General features: G+C 36.5%; 1 protein-coding gene and 1 pseudogene across 12 annotated transcripts in view; one reads left to right on the forward strand and one right to left on the reverse strand.

Annotated features, from left to right (window-relative positions):
* Window positions 1-19,869, forward strand: part of THRB (thyroid hormone receptor beta) — a 305,448-nt gene that overhangs the window by 196,017 nt on the left and 89,562 nt on the right. The window lies entirely within an intron of this gene.
* Window positions 263-371, reverse strand: LOC120581837 (uncharacterized; annotated as a pseudogene).

A 19,869-nucleotide genomic window follows, 5' to 3' on the forward strand; every position in this document is an offset into this window, starting at 1 on the left:
AAAAATATGTTCAGAGATATAATGCAAAATATGATGTCCTGACCAATTTTTTTAAAAAAGAATTCACACAAATAGCAGCTGGTCTCCCCCTCCTAGTGGTATAACGAATCAGGAGCCTGACTTTCTCCACCCATTTTTTTTAAGTATAATTCGGGCTGCCATAGAGAAGGCACAATCAATGTAGAATAAAACCACAGTAACCTCGAATTAAAATAGCTAGTACCCTCCTATAACCATAAATTCCCTTATAAATTTTTTTTTATGCCTATAGGACCTGGTCTTCCTAGGTGGTCTCCCATCCAAGTACTAACCAAGCCCGACCCTGCTTAGCTTCCGAGATCAGGCACACTCAGGGTAGCATGGCCATAGACTCCCTTACAAATTTTTATAAGAAGGAAGTGACAAACCTAAGAACTAAAATTCAACCCACTATTTTGTACTATCTATATTTATACATGTAGAACAATTATACAAAATCTAGCTTTATTCTAGAGAACTTGGAAATGCAGTGATAATTGTTAAGTGTCATTTGTAATTGTGATGTTCAAAAATTTTAACTCTTTATGGAATGCCCAAATTCCTGAACCACCCAGAAAGATTAAATTTATTCTACTAAATGAAGGAATTGAGATTTTTCAACCCTCACCTATTACTTGCTTAGCACTCTATGTGGAAGGAATTGAGATTTTTCAACCCTCACCTATTACTTGCTTAGCACTCTATGTGGATCTCCTCTAGGGCATTTATCTTTTTCTACCTTATAGATATTTGTGTACTGGTTTTATCTACCCTAAAGAACTGATACGACCTGAGGGCAGGATTGATGAGCATCACTTTTGTAACTCTCAGCTTAAATAAGGTGAAAGATAAGTAGGTACAGCAAATTGAAACTAAATATTCACCCTGTCAATGAGAGAGAGAGAGGCAGAGGCGGGGGGTGGGGGGAGAGGAAGGGAGAGGAGAAGAAGGAAAGAGAGAGGAGGGGAGAAACAGATGATTGGGCAGGCAAGTGAAATGGATAAGGGATGAGATAGAAGGTGAAAGGTAAGGAAGTAGAGATAAAATAGCAGCATATAACAATAGTTCTCAAAGGGTAGTACCTGGACCAGAAGCATCGGCATCACCTGGAAAGTTGTTAGAAATGAAAAATTGGGGAACCATCCCAGATCTACAGAAACAGAAACACTAGAAGTGGACAGCCAGCAGCCTCTGTTCTATCAAGCCCTCCGGGGGAGCCTGACACAGCTAAATTTGAGAATCAATGGTAGAAACCTTGATCTCTCTCATTTTCTCTGTGAAATCTCTCTTACTCTTCTAGGCCAGTGCTTATCAAATTTTAAGGTAGGAGCAAATCACTGGCTCTTGTGAAAAATGCAGATTCTGATTCAGCAGGTCTTGGTTAAGCCCTGAGAGTCTACATTTCTGACAGGCTTCCTTCCAGGTGATGCTCATGCTGCTGGTCGGTTCTAGAACAAAGGTGTGGTGCAGAGGACCCCAGGAAATCCCAGCAATTCTTTGGAGGCTGACATAGGTGGGCAGAAGGGGGAGCAGGTGGTTTTCCAGCCTCCCTCACTCCCCCCAGCCCTCCATCTTTAATAAATGCTTCTCTGGGTGAATCTGCTTCACTTACTGGGTTTTATTTGAAATAGAGAAAAAAGTTTTAAAACCACAAATTTAGGATAAAATGGATAAAATGACGTAAAAAGACTCTTATTGCTGAACAACTTGAATGCTGAGCATCTTTGTGATGATCTGTCTGTCCTCTTGAAAAATTCTGGTAGGTTAACTGGTTTAGCTACTACTGGATATCTAAATATTGAAGACTTTAAGCTCAAGTAATTGCTCACCTGCTATCTATGAACAGGACTTTACTGGAAAAAAAAAAATTCTGGCATTGCATGAAACTGACATTTACAGACCACTTAAAATATAAAAGTAAATATTATTATTTTTATTAGCTGTGCTTTGAATGTACTCTATAGTTTTTCTATGTATTTAAACGTATATCTTTATTTAAGGATCTTGAGCTAAAATGCAAACATTAACTTTATTTTTTTCTCTTTGTCACGTACCATGTAATAAATGTTTTCCCCTTCACCTTTTCTATTGAGAAACAAAATTCCCTGGAGCCCACTTGCCTGTAGTCTGACTATTAAATTAGCTTATTTCTCAAATATAAAAGCACTGTCGTCATAGCATACATAGTACATACTGAGACACACAGTGTGTACTTGACAGAGAAACTAGGTTATGAGGAATATTCAGGACACATTTTTGGACTCAAAAGTTATTAACCTTCTACCAATTCTGGTAAGATTGGGAGCTTCTAGGAATTCAAAGGCCCAGTTGGGTGACTGCTCTTCTAAGGAGAACCTCTGTCTGGGAAAAATTGGAGTATTCTGTTTCTCCCCAGTCAAGTTCAGAGTGCTGCTTACAGGATTTCAAAGAAGCGCACCCTCCCTTTGCCCTGGTAAAAGCCCTTTAATTGCCTCACACCACACTCTTGGTTCCACAGCCATTTGCTTTCCAAATTTAGCCAAACTCAGCGATGGATATTGTAGAAAATTCTAAGTCTTGTCTTCATTACTGTCTTGTCCCTCCTTTTCTAGAGCTGCAAATCTTAGAAGGTGGAACAGGGAAAAAAGAACAAGTTCTGATTTCTTTGGTATTTTCATAAGCCACATCCTTACAGGTTCAGGTATAAAATGCCCTGTTTTAAAAAAAAAAAAAAAAAAAAAGATTGATTTTGTAAAAGACAGAATGACACTTTGGCTCCAGATTGAATATCCTCTTGATATATAGAACTTTTCGACTGACTCAGATCATAACCTACACTCAAATATACTTATAAACTAAAATATCCAATAAAAAATTGACTCAGGAAATAGTAACATGTTGTTATCCACACATGCCTAGGGAGGGATATGATTTGAATATGCATCTCTAAAAGAAAAATTTCTTAAACCACAGCATCCATGGAAAAGATATTTTGAAAAAAAAAGAAGGAGACTTTCTGATGCTCTTGAATCAGAATTTTAAATATTTCTATGCATGATTAGATGAAAATTCATGTTTTGAATAATCAAAGGATGAAAAAAATAATCAAAGGAGTCAGAGAAGGAAAGAACTTTAGAAATAAACTAGTCAAGCCTCTACATTTACAAAGAGGTTCAAAGGGCAGAAAGACTTGCCCAAGAGCTCCTAGCTGACCAGGGACAGAGGTGAGGCTAGAATGCACATCAGCCAATTCCCAATCCAGAGCAACTTCCAGAACACCATTTGACTTAAATATCCATGTCTTGTTGAATTGACCCATCATTAACTGCTACTTCAGTTCCTTTTCAGGTCCTTGCAAGAATTGCATGGATGTTAGCAATGTTTCTATTAAGCTCCAGCTGGAAGGCCTCAGGAGTATCTGATTTCTAGCCAGCCTGAGTAATGGCATTATAGACAGATGCTCATAATGTTAGCACCCAAGACTGCAGCCTCACTTGGTTAAATGGCAGCATGGATCCCTTTACATTCTTGTTATTTTGATAATTAGATGGGATTTCCAGCTCAGCTCTGACCTGACACTTTTATTTCATTTTTAAAGTGAGTCAGGGAGTGAGTAATTCATTTTAGTTTTGCAGAACAAACTGTACCTGTAGCTCATTAAAATGTGTTTAAAGTTTAATAAAATTGTACCGCATCCAGTAATAAACCTGGTTAAGTGTCTAGAACATCATGCATGCTTTTAATGGCCTGTTTGTTTTTCAAAGACATGAAGCAAGACAAATTATGAAAAAGATGCAATATTGCCTTAGAGTTGCGGTTTAAATTTTTTTTTCCATTTTCAATAGAATTATCTGTTACTGTTTATGTTTCCAAAATGTAAAATTCTGATCCAAATGATCACGTTTTAAAAACTCTTTCTTTTCCATTTCCCCAATCTGAGTAAAAACCATCCATTTGTAAGAAGTTAAATCGCATTGTTTAATTCCTCGATGCTCAACATTAGATGTTGCAAAAAACAACAACAATAAAAAATAGTTTTTGGAGAAAATAATTCAGAAAAAGCTAAATAAGAAAGGAACAAAATTATTCTTGTAAATCATTAATGTATATATCAAAAGTTTTTTAATTACACTTAATTTCTTACTAATAAACTGGGCATCTCTGGAACACAAAAGCTGTTGTTGTTACCCTTATCAGAAATAATGTAAATTTATATATATTTTTTGCATTTATTTCTTATAGTTTTCTTATTTTTATAAATTTTTTCTATTTTTGCCTCACTTTTTATATTTAAATTCACATATCTACATCCATTTTAGTAAGCTGTAGGAACTTCTGCTCTTCTTACTAAGAAGCAATGTTGACTCTTTCCTGGAGATATTGTTAGTAAATCATTAAGACTTTAATCCCTCCACACTTGCTTTACATGTTTCCATTACTTTCATTCAAATCAACAACATTCATTAGCAAGAAGGCTGTATTTCATATTTGGGGAGAAATGACTAAGACAGTGCATTGGCAATGAAGCAAATGTCAATATTGTTTTAATTTCATGTCTTTCTGTAGGACTGAGTCACTGCCACATACTGTATAATTTCCTGAGGGTATGGCCATGTCTGCCTGGATGGCCAGCAGGGCCTGCTCACAACTGAAGTCACTGGAAAATGCCAGTGCTAGAGCATGTAAGAAATTACTCCATTTTCTTTATCTTTGTAGAATGTTGCTTTTATAAAATATATTGTCTATTGTTTAATAGTTTGTTTATGAAACAGAATACAGCATGTACTATAAAATTTAAATATAATAGAAAAAATATAAGAAATAAAGCAAAATATAACCCAAAGTTCTACCATCCAGAAATAACCAGCACTAACATTTGGAGAACATTTTTTCTTACTAGATTATTTCTCCATGCAGACATACAAAATAAGAGAAAAGGAGAAAGGAAGGATGGATTCTGAAAAATAATTTTATAAATATGGCATTCCATTATAAATGCTACTTTAAAGTAAGGGTTAAGCTTAATTTTACGTGAATTTATCTGAAGAGAAACAAAAAATTGCTGAATGATGGTTAAATGTTTCTTCACCCCAAGGATATTAGATTTCAAAAACTCCCTATAATATTGAAAGATTTTTAAAAAATAAAATTATTCCTTTTTTTATTATTTCCATTTTAAATAATATTAATTACCTATGCCTATTTTTAAAAACCACATTATTCCTACCTCACTCCCTCCCATTCTTCGAGCTTTTTTTAGTTATATTATTTTGACTTTGTCAAGGTTTATAACACATTCTACTTTCGCCAGTTGTTTTGTCATATCCTATATGTAAAACAGTGGTGTTCACCAACAGCTTTCGCCCTAGTTTCTCTATTCTAATCTCAGTTTAGCTGAATTTCATTGTCAATTGTGTTTTGTTTAAGGTTGTTTTTTTCAAGAATCATTCAAGGATGCTTTAATTTCCTGAGTTCCGCCATCTTTCAGAATGCATGTCTTTTATGTCTCACTGCTATTGGCTGGGTCCACGTACTTTTTCTCAGTACTTTGAGAATTATTACCTCATTGTCTTTGAGGTCAAATGTCATTGTGGCCAAAGCTTGGGCTGACCAAAATTATTGCCCTTTTAAGAAACTTTCTTTTTCAGCCTAGTTGACTAAAAAATTATTATCTGAACTTTGATGCTCATGATTTAACTAGGATATAGCTAGAAGTCAGTCATTCTTTATCAGCTTTTTCCCTGGAACATTGCCTATCCTTTTGATCTGTAGATTTTAGACTTTCATTTCAAGAAAGTTTCCAGTATTATACCTTTGCATTCCTTTTTTGTTACATTTCTCTTCTCTGGAAACACCAATTATTCTTATATTCTATTGTCTTTGTTCTCTGCCTCTATCCACTTATCTAACTGCTGTAAACTGTCTCTTCCCTCTCCATTGATTTGTATGATGTCTTTCTTCTTATCATTACTTTAATTTTATATTCCTTTCCATTTCAATATTTTTATTTCTGTAATGGTGGCATTTTGGTTCTCAGTTAGTTTTCTCAGTTCTACCATCTCCCTTTTTATTACTCTATTCCTTTATAAATTTGTTTTAATCTCTTGTAATTGAGTACTCAGAGAAAACTATTTTTCTTGGGTTATATTTTCTTAATGAGCTGAACTATTTTCTCTTTTTAAAAGTTAGTTATCTCTCTATCTCTCTGTCTTTATCTCTATCTCTGTCTCTATCTCTATCTCTATCTCTTTCGCTATCGCTATCTCTATCTTTTTCCTTTCCTCTATATGGTATATCTTTTAATTTTGTTCATTCTAACGGGGACACTCTGCCTAGACCTTCTTTTTAATCTACTAGAATGTAGGCGAATTTTTCTAGTCATTTTCCCCATCATCTAAAAAATCTTATGTCTTTCTATCTGAGTACAGTTCGTGGGTTGAGTATTGGCTTCCAACCTCTTATCTAAAGCAAATAAGGAAACACCAGTACTGCAGGTTGCCTTTGCCAAGGACCTGGGCTTGGCACCCTCTTCTAAATCCCATTAGTTGTACCAGCTGCAGTAGATCCCATGACTATAGTTCAGTCCTTTCCCCAGTTTGCCAAAGCCCCCATGATCCCATGATTATACACAAGAGCTATTATTTTCTAAGGTATTTTTCTTAACTTTTCCCAAGGCTACCTTTTCATCTCCCTCAGACCACTACTTTTCAAATCTAAAGATATCATTAGATTCTCTTGATTTAGCCCATTCACCTCTTTCCTCTGTGTTGTCTCAGAGGCAGTTACATTGCTCCAGTTCAGCTACTCCTAATCCTTTGGCCAATACTTTTTAAGGTGAAGATATGGACTTACACTCCTTTCTTTGTTTTGTGGCTGCTGGCACTATTTTGTTATGATTTGTTTTATTTTAATATGTTTTTGTTCATTTATTAAGTTTGAAAGGGGGGAGACCCCATGATCCAACTTTACACAATGATCTTTCCTCTCTGTCATCTCAAAGCCACATTAGTTTCTATTAAAAAACAATAATAACACTTATCAAATTTTGAAAAGTTTAAATGAAAATTAAAATTTCCATGCCAAATATTTAATTTCATTATTGATGTTATGATTACAAAAGAATACATTGTTCGAAAAAACTAATACAGAAAAGCATTGTAAAGAACACATGGCATTCATTCTCATATCATTTTGGTATGTTTTCTTTTAGCACTTTGCTTGTTTCTGTACAGTTTTTAAAAACTGGATTCACGCTTCATGTATGGTTTTTATTTTGTTGCTTATTTTACCTCTAACAGTATACTATGAAAATTTAGCATAACTTTAAATATTCTTTGAAAAACTATTTTAATCATTTGAAAGCATGCTAATATATTCAAATAACCCCCGATTATTGTTTATTTATGTTATTTATAATTTTTATAAACATCAATGCTGAATGAACATTCTTCTATATAAATCTTTGAATGTATTTCCTTTAAAATATGTCAGTAGTAATTACTATAAACATTGATTATTATACAGTGCTATAAGGGAGATAAAGAGAATCCCTGCACCCTATTAACTCTTGGGACATAAAATGTTGAATAAATTTAGGTATATGTATCTTACTGCTTTTACCCCATATATTTAAGGTTTAAAATCATGTGAATTCTGATGAATTATTTCATGAAAGCCACTGAGGCATTTCCTAAATTGTTTTCAAAAAGTACCACTTTTACTACCTTATCAGTGCCCTTCGGCTTCTTCTACAGAGTTCAGAGTAGGACAGTGATTCAGTGAGCAAACTCTGGGTCAGAAAGACATGGGACCTAATCCCAACTGTGTCGTTTGCATGATCTGAATGGCCCCTCAACAGCTCTCTCATTACCTCCTCCTTTCATTATGTTCGATGACACCGACCTTCTTTCTGTGCCTCAAGCAGACCAAGATCATATTCCACTTGGCCTTTGCTAGTCCTTCCAATATAACACTCTTCCCTCAATCTACTCATGGCTGACCCTTTCTTGTTCAAGGGTTAGTTCTCTGCTTAGCTAATGTTCCCATTAAGTTTCCCCTCAAGTTATTCTCTATTCCATTACTCTATTTTCTTCATAGTACTTCGCATCACTTAAGGCCCAGTATCCTAATAATGGCTCTAAAAATAATTATAAAATAATGGCTCTGATTGATGGTATTATTAGCTTACCTCAGCACCCATAATTCTATTCTACCCACCTACAACTGGGGTGCCCTTCTACTGTGAGGATAACTGCCCTCTTGTGGACTTTTAGAATATTGCTACTAATGGCACTAAGTCTGGTTTCATTTTTTGCAACTACAGGCTTGTTTTGGGAGGATTCTCCAAGTTTAAAATACTTGAGACTTACTGATTTTCAGGTAGCAAATTAATAAATTTTAATCTACCTGAGACAAGAATGATTTAAAATGTGAAATCGCTTGTTATAATAATGATAGTTACTGTTCAATGAGTGTTTTCTCTGTACCAACCACTGTGCTAAGGGATTTTCATATATTATTGCGTTTATCTTAAGCATTGTCATCTGGGAAAACAAGAGGATAATTTGAGACATGATATGATATAAAGGAAGTTTTCCCAAACCTCAGAATAAAGCTGATTTTCTATATCCAAGCTTTGTCTGAAACTTTTCAGAACAAGAAAAATGAAGAGATGGAATAACTTAAGCACCAAAGGGGCCTGAGTTCTTGACTCAACTCTGACCCTAACCATTTTGTGTCATTTAGAGATTAACTGTATTTGGCTCCTCTAGACTTTACTTACCTCAAATGTAAAATGAGGCTAAGAGCCCTCACAGGTGTGATATGCTTTCAGTTAGACCCAGGAATTCGATAATTATGCTCAGCCAATGCCAAGGGGAGACAAAAACATCATCTCTTCATCCTTTCCAGCTCCAAAATCCTAAGAACTTTGGTTTTTAAGTTTGTTTATTTTTTATAATTTATCACATACTTTATTTCATTTGTTCTTCACAAACAACCCTATGACTTATATAAGGCACATGCATTGATCGTTTTGCAGACAAAATTTAAAAGCTTACAAATAGAACATTCTTGGTAAAGATGATAAACAATGTACTAAAATTCAGGCCTTCTGTTTCATTTTTTTAAATTGAATAAATTAGGCATGTGTCAATTATAAGTGTAAGGTATACAACATGTTACTTTGATATATTTATATATTGTGATATGATTGTGGTTTAGTGATATTTATCACATTACGTAATTATAGTACAATAATATTGTAAGATCACATTGGATGATGACGTAAGACCTGTGTATTATTTACATGTAGGGTTAACTATCAGTTAACATTTGAAAATGCTTGTTTTGCAAGAAAGTTACTTTTTTAAAGCTTCTAAAGAGAATACTTACCTTATTAATGATAGATATGTTCTGAAAGTTTTCATATAATTATCTTTGTCTATGTTTAATTCAACAAAAGTCTATTCTTAAACATTCTTGAGTACCCACTCTTCCCCGGTGCTGGCATAGAGGAAATATCAGCAAAAGAGATAACTATAACCTCAGTCCTCATGGAGTCTATTATCTAGTGTGTCAGGAAGTCATTCTCAGTATCATCTTCAAAAATAATTGGGGGTAAATGCCAAAATTTAAATGCCAGGAAATTGGATATGTTAATTCTACTATGCATATCCATGGCATCATAATATCATTTTTAAAGTATCCGCTTGGGGGAGAGAGGGGCGTATTTCCTTGCAATCTTTTATTAGCTGTGTGATCTTGAGCAAGCCATCTTACCTCTAGGCACATCTGTTCCCTCACTTGGTAAACAGAGATAATGCTCCCTAATTTGCAGTGGTTTTCTAACAATTAAATAAGATAATGTGTACAAAGAGTCTGGCGTACACACTTAATACATGGCAGCTGCTGAGTAAAAAAGAATGGGGAAAAAAAGGGAAAAGAACATTGGAAACAATCCAGCATGTAAGTTGGGATTGGCAGAATGCCAAAAATGACAGAGTTACTTAATGTTGTTGTATATAAATGGCTGGAAGTCATTTTAAAAAGCCGAAAAGTAATATTATCTTCTGTTATATTTGAAACTAATAATGGAAAGCTCTGTTCATCTATGTCATATTAGCATTCATTGTCTTTCAGTCCTGGACCCAGATACACCAAAATAACACGTTCAGTTCAAACCCACCATCTAAATTGGGTGAAAGAAGTCTTGCAAAAAATAAATTCTACGAATAAATATAACAAGTAACCACTATGTGCCCAGCACTGTTGTGGGCGCTAGAGATAAAGCAATGAACAAAATTGGAAAAAAAAAAATCCTGTCCTCATGGTATTTACAATCTATTGAAAGAGAAATAGGCAATAAATAATATAAGAAAACAAGTCATTGGTATATTAGGTGAAAAACTCTATGGAGAGAAAGTAGGAAAGAGGGAGTACAGTGTAATTTTAAATAGGTGATTAGGTTAAATATTATTGAAAAGGTAACATTTGAGTAAAGACTTGAAAAAGGTAGGAGTAAGATCTTTAGCAATATATGGAAGAGGAGCTTTTCAGAGAGAGCGTGTTCAAAGGCCCTGAGGCAAGAGCAAGCTGGTGTGTTTGAGGAACAGCAAGGAGGTCAGTTGTCTATAGTAACAATATGTACAGGTACAGATGCTGGTCGGGTATAGCTGTGATGCTCGGAGGGTGGGAAATTTTCTCTGGTTGTTTCTGTTTTCTCAGGGAAATAAGGAAGGACATTAGCTAAGAGTAAGGATTAGGGAGACGTCATTGGAGATTTAAGAAAACAAAAAAGGTTTGAAAGAGTTGTCTAGGAGAATGGGGGAGTGAGTGATGTAGGGAATATGGTGCGAGTGCCTGGGAACATTAAGTGCCCACCTGAGGTTCACTGAGACAGTCAATTTGATTGTCTTTTTCTCCAGCCATGTAGATAGAGTTAACAAGGTAAAAGAAGTACAGAGGAGGAATAAATGAATTAAATGACTAATATATTGATAGGCAAACATTGCTTTCCAGCATGGAAATGGTTCACTTCCTGAAGACCAACTTATTTTTCATTCTTAAGGTCCAAAGTCCAGCCTGGAGGACCGATCTCTTTGCTTCTTGGTGAAGGCGGCATGTCTGCAATCTTGCCACCATACAGTTCCAGGTGCTATGTATGGCAAGAGCTAGTCAGATGGCAAACTAGTCAGAGCAAAAGCATGAACCGAAGAGTGCCCAGAAAGAACTATTTCTTCATTTCCTCCCATGCCCACCATATTTTCCGATTTGGACAAAATTATTATTTAAAAAAAAAAAAAAAAAACCTTGCCAGTCACAAAAGAGCACATACTGTATAATTCTATTTATGTAAAAAGCCCAGAATAGGCTGATCTATAGAGACAGAAAGTAAATTACTGGTTGATTGGGGGAGGAGGGAATAGGGAGGGCGGAGAGTGGTAACTAAAGAGTATGGAGCTTCTTTCTGAGATGATGAAATGTTCCTAACTTGACTGTGGTGAATGATTGCGTATATCTATGAATGTACTATAATCCATTGAACTGTACGCTTTACATAGATAAATTGTATGTTATATGAATTATATCTCGAAGCTATTTTAAAAAACTTGCATACCCACACATTTAATTACTTATGTGTACAAATGAATATCAAGAACTTATTAATGAAAATAAACTAAATCATTTTAACCTATAACTGAATTCTTTTACACCTATCTTTAAATAGAAGAGCTTATTTCAAATGCTGAGAACTTTCTGATATATGTAAAAAACAAAACAAAACAAAACAAAAATCTCTAGTCTGTGAGATGGAAAATAATTTCCAGGAATTAAGCTTTTTCTTCCTTTAAAAAATAAAAGGAAAGTAAGAAGGAAAGCCAGTTCCAGTTCTGTAGTGCTTTGTTATGAAAAACTTGGACTAAAAGCTGCTGTTAATTCTACTTTTCAAAGCTGGATCCTCTCTGACCTATCAAAACAAATACTCCCAGGCATCTTAAGGTAATACATTCCTCTTTTGTCAAAGTGGCATAAGTTGTTAAGAACAAATTCATTTCTGCTTCCGTCAGCTTTGTAGCTGAGCAATAATAGTGTCCTTTGTTTCACTTTCGCATTACCTTTTTTGCTCTAAACTTAGGGAAGCACACTCTTTTTCATACTATCGTTGAAATGTGCATCTTGTCCCTGTTTTAAAACATGCTGGCACTTACTTACGTACGTCGTATTCCTGGTGATTTGAGTGACTCCTCAATTGTTCATCTTGGCCAATTTGTCTTTGTGTAAAAACAGTCCCAAACCACATAGTCTTGTCTTCTAGTATCCAAAAATAAATTCTGAGGGTGACTGATGGTTCACCCCCTAGTTTTGATAGATATTTATGGAAGGGTTATTGGATACTCAGTGAGCAGCATGGGCCTTTGCAGTCAGAGCATGAAGGAAGCATCAAGAGGCCAAGTTAGCTTTTCAACCAGTGGCTTGGTGACCTTGGGCAAGCCATTTAATTTTCCATTTCCACATCTAAAAATAAAGAGCTAGATCAAGTAATCTCTGTGGTTCTTTCCAACTCTACCTCTAGAAAAGGCATTGAACTTCTGAGGTGAAGAGTTGGAGCCCTAGAGTTAGAATGACCTGGGTAGAATTCTGTGTTTGCTACTTACTGGTAACCTCATTCTAATTCTTAGCCTCTCTATGCCTCACTTACTTCCTATCAGAAAAGAGAAGGTCCAGCCTGTAAGTTACTGATCACAGGGCTTGCGACGGAGTAAAAGCTATTGGTGTTTACGGTAATGATGCATCTGTACTCAATGCAAAAGCAAGAAATGACCTTGCATACACTTTTAGTCTAGCCAAGGAGCAAAGCTAGCATATGCAAGATTATTAACCATCTAGTACAAAGCAACAGTCCGAGAAAGGGTTAGTCAACACACATGAGAACTGGAGTTCCAGGAGGCAGCTTAGTTCAGGGCTGGGACTGTTGGTTGGGAGAAAACGTAAGCTGAAGCTCGACTTGTTTGTTTGTTTCTTTCCTTCCTCCCCTCTGACTCTCCCAAGTTTATTTTGGTTTTGAAACCAGGCCCGCCCAGGGGAGCTAACCAAGCAACAGACCCTTCAGCCTTTTCCTGTCTCGGAGCCTCAGACTGGCGGGACCCTACTACCCCGTTGGCTCTGAGGCGTCGCCTGCATTGCTGGGTGCCCTTTTTAAGTTTCCCATCTTCCCCCAAATGATTTCTAGGCCCAAGTATTGGTGCCTAATCCTGCTTCCTAGCATGATGTCTTTCACCTTCTCTTCTTCCCTCTCTGCTCTGTTCAAAAGAATACCTCTCCAACCCTGTGGTAAATAAATTAATACAAAGAGGAGATTTTGATTTATTATACCAATTAGATGGCATAAAGCTACAGAAGTGGTTCTTTAAGCAGTCAGTTTCTTATTGCTTCACTCACTGGTTTTGAAGTGTTGCTCTGGGTTTGAGATGCCGGACCACATAACCGAGTTCCTAGCCGTGTTCTCTGAGCTGAAGCCGAATGGCTAGCTGCTCAACATTGGGATCCACTATAACTCTCAAGGCTTCATCATGACTGTGGGAGATTGCCCCATGCGTATATACCAGTATACGTTCACTTGCTTTGAGAGTGTGTTTAATGCATTATGTAATTCATTTCATGAATTCTTGGGACAAATTAAGAATATTCCCCAATAAAAGAACTGGAGTATTCCACTATTTAGATTAGGAGTCAGCAAACCACAGCCTGAGGGCCAAATCCAGCCCTGTTTTCATAAATAAAGTTTCATTGGGTTATGCTCATTCACTAATGAATTGTCTATGGGTATTTTCATAGACTAAAAATAGACTATTTGGCCCCCAAAGCCTGAGATATTTATTATCTGGCCCTGTGCAGATAAAGTTTGCCAATTTCTGATTCAGATCTAGAGACACCAGATATGACAAGACCATTAAGTATAGCCATACAATTTATCTGAATTTCTTTCTTTCTCTGAAGCATGTATTTTTTCTATAGATCTTACAAAGATCCATTTCATTTTTAAATTAAAACTAAAAGTATCAATAAAAAAATCTCGATAAGCTAAGAGGGTCTCTCCACAAATATTGAGGTGATTTGTGGAAGTTTAGGACTGGGAGGGATAGCATCTAATCTGAATTCATCATTTGATAAGTTGTAGAAACTGGAAACTAAAGACAGATGTGCCCAGAGTCACAAGACAAGTAACGACTGTCACAACTCATAACCTAGGGCTCCTAACTTCCTGCCCAGGGCTTTTGCCAGCCTTGTTAAAAATAAGTCACTGAACAGAGCTGATTGGTGTTGCTGTGAATTCAGATGACCAGCTTTGAACGGGCCATCAATATTACCTTAAAGTCCTACTAAGAGTATCCGTTCAACATACTCTTCTGCTTTCTGTAATGACTGTTTCAGACTTCTTAATCTTTTATAAACTTCTAATAGCCCTTGTCCTCCCTTACTCTCATCAGGTAACCTCACCTCCTGCTTTGGAGAAAATGAAACCTATCCCACAGGAACTCTTAATTGTCCTGACACCAGACCCAGGAACCCACCTATATCCATGCCCATCCCCCCTTCCTCCCTTATAATAGGAGACTTGTCCCTTCTCTGGATGAGATCCCATCCCAGGAATTTTTCTCAGTATCAATTATTCTCTCTCTCTCTCTCTCTTTCTCTCCTCCCTCCCTTCCTCCCTTCTCTGTTTCTGTCTGTCTCTCTCTCTCATGTTGCCTTTCATCAGTTTTTTAAACATGTTCACATCTTCTATAGTTAAAAAAAAAAAAAAGCCTATTGTTTACACATCCCCTGCAGCTAACTCCCAACTATTTCTTCTGTTCACAGCCAAACTTCCCTAAAGTGTAACCACTGTGCCCCATCTCTGTGACCTAATCTTCTAATTTTCTTTAGTCTAATCTGTCTGGCTTCAGGCCTCCCCTCACCAACAAATAACATTTGTTAAGGTCATTGATGATCTCCATGTTGTTAAATCCAGCGTACATTTTCCAGACTTTATCTTATTTGACCTCTCAGCAGCATTCGATACCGCTGATCACGTTCCCCTTCTTGACATGATAACTCTTTCCTAGATTCCAAGATGTAAAAAGCTCCAGGGTTTTTTTGTACCTCAAAGGCAATCTTGCTAGCTCACTTGCTCAGATTCCCTTATTAGCTAGCTCACTTTTTCCTCCTATCTTTTCGATATTAGAGTTCCCCAAATATTAGTTGCAGACACTCCTCCTCTTGCTTCATTTGTAGTCCTAAAGCAATCTATTCCATGTCAACACCCCCAGTTATCATTTATCTATATGCAAATATAGACCTCCTCTAATTCTTTTAACATAAATGGCTACTGTGACTTTGAAAGGCAAATCTAATCATTTTCACTTCCTTCACTTGAGTCTTTGACCAATTCTAATTTAGGATAAGTATAAAATCCTGTCTATGGCCTAAAAGACCCTGCCTGGACAGCCTCCTGTCTGCCTCCCCAGCCTCATCTCATCTCCTGCTTCCTCCCCTCACTTCTCTGCCTGCAGCAGCCTTCTACCACTGCTTATATGGGTCAGGCTTCCTCCCCTCTCATAGAATGCGCCTACGTGCATTCTATCCCTATTTGGGATTGCCCTTCTCTCCCTTTCTACCTGGTCACCGCCCAATCGTCCTTTGATCACATACCGGTCCATGTGTCTAGGAATCTCAGCCCACTCTTCACTTCTTCTAAGAAGACTTCTGTGATTAAGTCAAATTCTGCTTTTTAGTCTTTCTCTTATAACTCTTAACGTGGCTATAATTTTACCTTGAATTTCTGACCTCTCCCAAAAGGCAGTAAGCTCCGTAAGGACAGATACTATGGATTATTTTTGTTTTACACTGTGTGCCTAGCAGTGACTGATCAATAGCGGACACTCAATAAATATTTCGTGAAAGAATATTTCATGGAGGGATGGAAGGAGGGAGGAAAAGGTGGGTGGGTAGATGGACAGGTGGACAGACAGACAATTATGACATATTTGATCAAAGATATTGTGCTCTAGCATAGGTACTGGACTGATTGGATGAGTATTGTGCGGAGCAAGGAAACATAAGCATTTCACAACAGTGGGATTGTTGAAGTCGATATCTTGGTGGACATCTCCATGCTACTTCTATACTCTTCCCAGGAACACTATTTCTATGGGAATATAATAATTATAATAACAAGTACAGTGTGTATTTTTTAACTACCACAAATATTTCTAAAATGCAAACTTGTGGCTACTGATTCATACATGTTAGGGAAGAAATTCCAAGCTGTCACAGGCTCATCAATAGCTCTGCGTTCTTCTTCACTGTGATTCTACATGACTAATGTCATCAGCCAACCACAGGAACTAAGCCATTGGCCATAGGAAAATAAAAATATATGTGCTGGTTGTGTTTGGCACAAAGCCTTTGTTTGGGCAGATATGCATGCCAAGGAACCCTAGAATGAACTGCTTTATAGCATTCAATCAAGTCCAAAGAAATGAGCCCTTAAAAAAAATAAAAATTAATTTAAAAAAAAAAAAAACCTGAATCAATCAACTGAATCCAGTGTATTGAACCTTTTATGAAATGCCTTCGAGTCTGGGACACTCGTGTTGACTCCTACACATTTAAGTCAATCCTCTTCAATCTTAGAAGGAAACATATTTATTTTAGTGACATTGCCCTTTCTCTAAATATTTGCATCTCCTCTTTAGGACTGCCTTCAAGGCCAAGAGTATACTATTAAACACACCCTCCGCCTTCTGAAGGTAAATTTGATTTCTAGAAAAACTCAATGTTATGAAGATTGAACACGTTGAGTAAAATCGGGGGTCAAGCCAAGTAACAACTTTTGGTCCAAACAAGTTTTAAGTCCAAAATGATACAGGTTTTATTATGTGGAAAACAACAAAAGGGGGCATGGGGGTGCTCAAAAGAGCCAACTGGTTTTCACTGAGGAGTTTCATAAGTGTTTCAAGAAATGGAAAACATGCATAGCTTCATCAGATGGCAAGGCTTACAAATTCTGATGTGTTTGTTTTAAAACTTGATCTCATTTCTTTAGAGATTTGAACTGGCCATCCCCCAGGCCAGCTTTGGCCAGCAAGATGTGTTTTATTTGGCCAACATGGTGCTTTTATTTAAAAACTGAATCATGATTTTAAAATCAGGAGATTTCAAGTACATATTTGGATTTCTGGTGTCTTCTGAAAAATCTGAAGATTTTCCACAAAATTGTGGCAAAATTGTTCCCACAACCCCACATTACAACCTCCTCCTGGAACAGTTGACCTGTCACCTCCTTTTTAAAGGAAACAGTCAGGCCTGTGTTCCTCACTGCCATTGTCAACTGCTCTGACCTCACGATTTATGATTGCATTTCCTCCACCCTTTGATGTTTGTTGTTCTGTGTGACATTTGTTTGTTTAATAGCCTGTGCCATCTCTGTCTAGATTGAAAGCTCTAGATAGAGGGGACTGATTTTTTTCCCAATATTTCTTCACTGCTATATCCCCAGTGCTTGCTGCATAGCTGGCAGTGATGCCTACCTGTTAAGTGAATGACTATTTAGCCCCTGTGGGCAGTTGAGTTTATAAGCCTTGCCCTAGAGTCAAACTTAGTAGAAGAGAAGACCAAGTTTTACCCTTTTAAGATCAAGAACATTTTATCCCATCTATACTTTTCATTTTCTTTTTTACATTATTTTATGCCACCATCACAACATTTTTGCATTCAGTCTTCCCAACAATTTTGTAAAGTGTGTATTATGTCTGAATTTTCCCTCAACTTTTCTACCTTTATGTTGTTTTCATTTCATTGTACTGTATTCATTTCTTTCCTTTGAACAGATACTAAATTCTGTACATGGTTAAGAATTCAAAATGTATTTAAAAGTCTGCAGTAAAAAGTCTTTCTCCAGCCCCCATCTGTTAACCATGAATTTTCCTCCTCACAGGCCAGCAATGTTTTTAGTTTCTATGTGTCCAACCATAGACATTCTCTGTATACACATTTATGTAATATTCTTCTTTCTCTTTGTAGTCATAGATGTCTCATACCACATATACTTTGCTTTTCTTACTTACCAATAGTTCTTAAAGACTATTCCATGTAAACTCATAAAGAGTACCATCATTTTTTTCTCACATTCACATAGCATTCCACTGGATGACTACCAGATGGTTATTCATCTAGTCCCCACTGACGGGCATTGACATTTTACATATCTCCTTTTACGGGTATTCAAGATATGAGAGTTACAGGTATTTATGAAGTGAGATTGTGGGTAGTTCCTATATTTTGCACCATAGTTAGAAAGTCTTCTCTATTTTAAAGCAAGGATTCTTCTAGGATGTTCATTGGTTACATTTAAAATCTTTCATCCACTTGGTATTTAACCAAGTTATCTTATAAGGTATAAGGTATGAGTTATGGATTCAACTTTGTCTTTTTTTCCTAGGTGGTTTACTGGTTGTCCTATCTCCATGAATTGAATAAGCCAGCTTTTATCATATTCTCAATTTCCATATATATTGAGGTCTGTTTCTGAACTTCTATCTTGCTCCATCGATCTCTCTATTCATGCACCAATACCGCATTGTTTTAATTATTAAGACATTATACTATGTTTTAATATCTGATAGGGTTAATTTCCCCTCATTACTTTTCTTTTTCAAACTTTTCCATATATTTAATATCACATCAAGAAAATGTTTGTTTAGTCTTCCTAAACGAATCGTCAAGAACAAGCAGTGAATATTATTACATGCCATTTTAGCATCCTTCAAGATCAAATACTTTTACTCAGTGGGCTTATTACTGTAATCAGCAATTTTAGTGTTCTTCATACTGACCTATCTTTGTTTTCCAGGAAATCTTTCATTTATCTGGTATATAGTTCTTTTAAAATTTCCCAAGAGTTATTTGTGATATTTTATTAAAGATTTTTGCATCAATATAAATAAGTGACCCGAGAAGATTTCTTTCTTATGCTGCCTTATTCATTTTTTGGGTATCGTAATTATGCTGGTTTCATAGTAGTCGTTGGGAACATTTCTTCCTTCTTTGTGCTTTGGTAGATACTTGACAGTAGTTGTGAAGGAAGGAAGGAAGGAAGGAAGGAAGAAAGGAAGGAAGGAAGGAAGGAAGGAAGCAAGGAAGGAAGGAGCAAAATACTAAATATGTGTTGCAGACAAGGGTAATAAGCACCAGCATTTGTGCTGCCTCTCTGTCCAAATATGCCGCTCCTTACAGGGTAGACTGTTGTGTCCAATATTCCTTCAAAAATTTTTATAGAGCTCACCCTAGGAGCCAGCTCATAATACTAAGTATTCTTCCTGAACATGTACAGATTTCTTATTTACTTTATGACCCCAACTGAAGAGGCATATCAGACATACCAGAGATGGGAACCTGTAGCCCTGGCCATTGTCTAGTTTCTAGTTCAGAGGTAAGCAGCCTCTGCCAGAGAGACCCAGTCCCAAAAGCAGAAAAGACAAGTGATCCTTCTGATGAAGCAAGCTCACACCCCTCTAAGAGCTGAGTTCCTCATTTTGTCACATGAAAATACTAGAGACTAATGTTGGTTAAAAATAATAATTGTTTAAAATATATAGAAGTATGGGGCGGGGAGAGATCAGAAAGAATATGTCAAAATATCAGTGGTTAACTTTAGGACAGGTTTTTTATTTTTGTTTCTTGGGTTTTTTTATTTCTTTATTTTTTATGGTGACATTGGTTAACAGTAAGGCATATATATATTTACATTGTGTGTTCACCACATATTTGACCCCCTTTACCCCGACTACTTCCCTTCTCACCCCACCCCCTACTCTCTGGTAACCACTA

The sequence above is a fragment of the Pteropus medius genome, unplaced genomic scaffold (genome assembly GCF_902729225.1).
Source record: "Pteropus medius unplaced genomic scaffold, Ma_sr-lr_union100, whole genome shotgun sequence".
Lineage (NCBI taxonomy): Eukaryota > Metazoa > Chordata > Mammalia > Chiroptera > Pteropodidae > Pteropus > Pteropus medius.